General features: G+C 42.7%; 1 non-coding gene across 1 annotated transcript; it reads left to right on the top strand.

The window, feature by feature from the left end:
• The first annotated feature begins 1,336 nt into the window (after nucleotides 1-1,336).
• TRNAN-GUU (transfer RNA asparagine (anticodon GUU)) lies at nucleotides 1,337-1,410 on the top strand. The gene has a single exon. It is a non-coding gene; the product is annotated as a tRNA-Asn (tRNA).
• Nucleotides 1,411-6,349: the final 4,939 nt, after the last annotated feature.

Raw genomic sequence — 6,349 nt, 5'->3', positions numbered from 1 at the left:
CACTTTGCTTGAACCAACCTTCTTGCCATAGATAACCATACACACATTGTTCTTCATATCCAAGACTAGACATCCATGCTTGTCAAATCACACTTTGAGATCTCTCTTTGTGATTCAACCGATTGCCATAATATTCTTTATGATACTAGATACATACATAATCTCACCAAGAGTCTGCTTTACACCACTATCACTTTGAATAGGCACGTTTCTAGTATGTGCAATCTCAGGCTTTGTGTCATCCCTTGCGTACAACTTAAGACACGTGTGCTATTGGCTTCATAGTAAACATGTGAAGTCATTTGATTGGACATAGTAGAGTCCACATACCACTCCTCATCTACCTTATGCATAACACCAAGAACATGCTGAATCGTTGATAAATCAGGTCCACCATGCGACTGATCTTATGAAGTATAATTACTCCGGGGAATTTTCCCTACTTAAGCGTATATTAGCATGCTTCTTCCGACAGTCATATACATAGTGTGCCACAATATATGACCTAGGTTTCCTTCCTTGTGCTTGGCCTCCACCACGACCTCTTTTGCTCTCCTGTCCTCTTGGATATCCACCTCTACTGTGATAGTTTTGTTTTGGGACTGATTTTTTTGTCCTTTTGATAGCCATCATGGCCTGGGTCCATTACCACCATGGCCTCTACTGCTATAGACACATGCAAACCAATGTGCGATCCTCAATGGTGAATCTGGACATGTAATGAATGACTAATTGATGGGTCTTTTTCACCTGTGCTGTGCCTAATTATATACGGGCACCGCGCGCGCGCGCACACACACACACACAACGCTTATCCATCGTATACATTAGTCTGCCTTGTCACGCACGAGCTACATGTCCCGCAGCTTATCCATCATATGCATTAGTCTTCGTGAGCTTTTAGCAGCATATCATCTGCTGCTGCTGGAGCATGAGTCCGCACTCTCGCCATAGAGGAGGTCCCAAGTTGGCAACCCGTATATTCAAAAGCTTTTGCATTCTTGTGAGCCATGTCTGTACGATCGATCACACAGCGTTACCGTAGCAAAGGCCCTCATATACGTATGAGATATAGACCAGAGAGCTTGTTTCTTTTCTTTGGGTGGAGCTCGCAAGCAGCGTAGACGAAAGTTCCCTCGATGGAAATAAGAATCTTCGCTCTCGAAAGTTAAGGGGGGAAGCGGCGGCTCGGCAGGCCCATGTAAGTAACTAGGCCAAAGAGGTACTGTCAGAATGGTCCGCAAATTTTCCTGCGCACGGACGGTCGGGCATGCGCCACGATCTGCAAGTGGAAATTTATAAACTTGTGGTGCCTGCGAAAGCAGCCTAGCAAGCAGCTGGAGTAGCTCAGTTGGTTAGAGCGTGTGGCTGTTAACCACAAGGTCGGAGGTTCAAGCCCTCCCTCTAGCGGCGGTCACTGCCAGTTTTTGCGCGCACAGCAAATCTGCTTGTGCCAACCACTTTTCCACGAGTAAAAAAAGCTTTCCTTTGAGGAGGTCCCAGGAAATAATAGCATGTTGCATGAAGGAGCTGAGGAAACAGGCAGGTTAACATCACCAGGGTCCAGCTCCCTTTCGAAAATGCCCGTGAGAGAGTCGAGTGCGCATGAGCACATCGCAGCGGTTAAAAATCCCAAAAGGCTTGTTAGGCCAAATGTATGCTCTACTCTTCTCATTGAGATCCTCACTAAGCGTATCTTTATTTTTGAAGAGGAGATTTATTTCTACCACCCTTCTGGTGAAGAATAAGCGTCCCCCCCTCCCTTTGCAAGGGTATTGTGATCTCCAGCATCAATTCGCCTTCTAATGCCTTTACAATGTACACTGCTGGGGGCAACTTGACCTTAACCTTTGTTGGCGCAGCATCTAAGCCTCACTTTGAAACCATATCAATTGTTTGCAAGGAAGCATCACCCGTTTTGCCATTACTGCCCTTCTCTGAGACCATTGTCCCAAAATGTTTTGCTAAACCCTTACCAACTGTTGAGCCTCCTTCGAATGCTTCGCTCGGTCCTTTGAGCTCTTTCAAAAGATAGCATTCTCCCATTTGAGCTCGTTCCAACCTATCACAACACTATTAGCGTTCCCACAAAATGTGCTTGATCCATTCCTCCACTCTTGTACAAAAAGGGCACATTAGAGATATACTCTTATATTTCTTCATTAGATCCTTATGGTGGCAGGAAGCTTGTTAAACACATCCATCAACAACTTGATCTTGAGCTTATGTTTTGGGCGGGGGGGGGGGGGGGGGGGGGGGGGGGGGAGGGGCACGTGTCTCTTCTTCCATGTTTTCAAACATGTCTTCAAAGTGCACTTTGCCTCCCACGCACTCCAATGCTCTCAATCTTCTTAATCCAAACTATGTTTGTGATGCCAGGAGGCAAATTCAACGGTGGATTCTGTGAGTTTTTTATTTCACGGTGGATTCCGTGAGGTTTTGCAATGGATTTCGTAAAATTATATTTATTTATCAGGGCTCGTACACAAGGTGGATTCCTTGTGCGAGAAGTTGATGGGGACGCCCGTCCTTTTCGGGTGTCATGTTAATTTAATGTGCACGTGGGTGATTTCGCAAAATGCATATTTAAATTAATGGACGTTTATGAGTTTAGAGTGCATTCGTATTAAATTAAGGTTAGGACAGAGTTCCAACCTATTTATTTGTTTTGTAGCTGAAGACTGCTAGGTATTCACTTTTGTCGGTTTAATTTTATTAATTTCTAACAATTGTGAATGCTTTGTTTGATGTGTAGAGTAGGCAGCGGTGGCGTTGGGAAGCACTGGGCGATAGCGTGTATTCAAATTACCTAGAAGAAATTATCATTTTTGATGGGCGCGCATCTTATCATTAAAGGCATGGCGCTAATATTTATTTAGGCACGTTTATTTATTGAAGCGCTTGACAAATATTTATTATTTTGTATGCGCATGGGTGCACGGTTTAAATATTTCAGTATTGGATATTGTATCTGGGCACAACCCGACTTTTGGGGTGCTTAACCGCTTTATTCTTTATTAGGACAAAAGCAAACACAAAAGGTAAAGCATGCTTATTGTAAAATTGGGCTATTTTTAAGCTTTGAGATGAATAAGATTTATAAATACATGCCTTGTGAAGCGCTCACACAAGGCATGGGGGGAGATTGTATCCAATTGGTCTCTTTTCTTCATATTGTGCAAATCTATCTTCTCGCTTTTTGAGCTTAAGTAGAGTTCTTTTGTTCTTGGGGACCTTCCGGTGCTCGCTACGTATGCATCCAGCATCCGATGTATGCACCAGTGGTATCAGAGCGAAGTTGAGATCAAGGGCTTCCAATCGCTTACCATCTCGCGCGAAGGCGAAGCTCTTGGAACGATTGGGCTCTACAGTTTTGCGACGAACCGTCAATACCAGCGTGTTCCTGGCGGTGAAGAACCCCCTACTGTGCTGCTGGATCGCGAAGGACCACTCTCTAGCGACGGAGGACCACTCGGGAAGCTCCCTTATCAATAGGTTTTTTTTTTTCTCAGAGAAGCAGAGACTTTCATTAGCCATTAGTCAATTGGATTATAAAGCTTAATAAGCTTTATAAAAAGCTTAACCCCTCAAATTTCAGTGATCGTGGCGGTAGTATGTTCTCGACGGTGCTGTTTCCCTAAAACATTTACTTGGACATGCTTTGTCCAAGTAAATGTTCATCAAATAGTTTTGACCACAAGCAAAAGCATGACAAATTTCAAGCATTAGATATAAAAAACAACAATCGAGCGATTCCCTATTATGAGAAAGTCATATTGCCTCTTATCAACTGCCTTTGGCTTTGGGGAAAAGGCTTTCTCCATGATTGAAGGAGCATTCGATATATCAAATAGACTCCAATGGCTAGTCACCTATATACATTTTTTGAATAAGCTTAATATTCCCTCAATTGACAAACCTTGGCACGTTACGTATCTCCTTGAAGTGATTTAGCATTTTACAAATATCCCCAATAATAACTGGATATTTTAAATAAAAAAGCCACCCATTCTAGGATCTCATTAGGGCCAAAAACGTTTCAAAAACGGCACTTGTAAGAAAATGATTAAGTTACTAATTAGTTGATGTTTTAAAATAATGAACCCTCTAAATTTGGCCATTCAGACGTAATTAATGAGAGAATTTATTATTCATTTAAGAGGTCAGCCATTAAATGCCTAAGGACGTTAACTCATGTCAGAGGTCACTTTTTGACCATTATTCTTTCTTTTTGAATATTCTACTATCATGTTTCCCACCAAAATCACGCTTCTTTTTTTGTCTGCATTCATTTGAATCATTATTATCTCCTTTTCACTTTGTTTCTTAGTTCTTAAAGCAGATTTTACTCTGTCGTAAAATTTCTCATCAAAATCACGTCCGGTTCTTACCAGCAGTCTGCATTGGTCTCTCTTTGTCTCCCTTCATCTCCTAACACAAAATCTTGAGAAGGTGATCAACAATCAAAAGAGTCTCTACACAGAGGACCAATACCACTTACTTTCCGATTGAGCTATAGAGATATGGTCCTCCCTGGACCTGAGACGAGATCATCTCATTAGTTTTCAACAGACCCAACTAGGTTGAACTGCATCAATGCAATTGGACACTTTATTCTTTCCTTTGTCTTTACCTATAGTGCTACTAGATGCACCTAAAGATGTAGAGCTACTCCTTAGTCTCCTAGAACAAGGACTATCAGATGATGTCTCTGGTCCACTAAGAGTCTGTGATTCTTGCTTTTTAGCCTACACATGAGTGTCATGATCATCATCATCATCCAATGCATCACCACTAGATGCATACCAACTGCTCATTTCATCAAAGATGGCATCCTTGCTCACTCTGAACTTACATGTGGCAGGGTTATAACAACGATACTCTTTTTTCTCTAAAGAGTATCCAATAAAGACACACTTTTCAGCCTTTGGATCCAGTTTCTTTCGCAACTCATCTGGCACATGAACATATGCAATACAGCCAAACACTTTCAAGTGTGAGACATCAAGCTGCGAAAGCTTTGCTGAAATCAAGCACCAAGAGGAGAGCCCTACACATATTGTGTAGGAGAGAAGGAGACTCAATAAGGATCAAAAGGTGCCAACTTCCAAGTTGTGCAAGTGTTAGCCGGTTATATACCGTGCAAGGAACCGTGATCTTGTTTCCAAGATCTACAAGTAAGAACTAGCTTATGTGTAACGGAGGAGCTTGCTCCTTGTCAATAATATAACTCCATAAGGGGGGGGACTGGCCCATCTTTCAGTCCCTAGTGTATTGCCAATTTCTCTACCTCTCTCTCTACATCTTTCTTTTCTCTCATCTATTCTCCCTCTGTGCCAACATAATATTCGCCATATATATTTTAAGTATATAAGAAAGTCGAGCGTGTATCTCAGATTTTATAACAGCAACCTCGAAGAGCGAGAGGGGGATCCGTCCAACACCATCTTGAATTTCAAAGACAGATCCACCCCACGCTAATCTCCCTAGGGAATCCATTCAAGACCATCTTCAATTTCAAGGGACATATCCACTTAAGATCAATGTCAAGGAGGAACCCGCCCCAACTATATCTTCAATTTCAAGGGTTGGTCCATCCAACACCATCCCTCGCAAGGTCTTGTATACAAAACCCAAAAAGTCATCTAGCTATACCCATCCCACCTTCCAACTACTACCCATCAGTGCCATGGGACTAGCACTAGGCTAGGAGGGGGGTAATGTTAACCTCAACACAAGAGGAAAGTGAAAAAAGGGAAAAAGCACAAGTCAAGACCTAAAAGAGGTGGCCCAGAAGGGAATAGAATATAACAGAAGAAGCAAGAAGAGAAATGACCAAAGGCACAAGGGCGGCCTTAAAAGCTAAGGCGAAGGAAAAAGTACATTTTTAAATGCAAGGCGCCCCTAAAATTTTTTGTAAAAGAGCATTAGGCCCCCTCCTGTGCCAATTGTAAAGGTAGATGGGTGGTAGAAAGAAAGCTAGGAAGATAGGAGGACAATGGGAAAGAGGGCCTAGTAGGCTATGGTCGGCCATGTAAAAAAGGGGATAAGGGGATGACCATCCAAAAGGGATTTCGGGTTTTGTATATAAAGTTAAAAAGTGAATGAGGAGCTCATTCTTTGGTGTGTGGCAAAGTGGATTGATCTTCTTCTCTCCTTCTTGCTTGCGTGTGTGTGCTTGAGAGAGGGAGTGTGAGAGTTTGAGGGAGTGAGAGTGTGAGGGAGTGACTGTGTGAGGATGAGGGATCAAGGAGAAGAAGCTCTCCATCATCTCCTCTTCTCTTCTCTTGTCTTGCATGCGACTACGGAGGATGGAGCTTGAAGTTGGAGGCTTGAGGTTTCTTGAGCT

Source organism: Lygodium microphyllum, chromosome 28 (assembly GCF_053477565.2).
Source record: "Lygodium microphyllum isolate KBCC chromosome 28, Lygodium_microphyllum_v1.1.10, whole genome shotgun sequence".
NCBI lineage: Eukaryota > Viridiplantae > Streptophyta > Polypodiopsida > Schizaeales > Lygodiaceae > Lygodium > Lygodium microphyllum.
The sequence above is the reverse complement of the archived record's forward strand: the minus strand, read 5'-3'. Positions and strand labels throughout refer to the sequence as shown.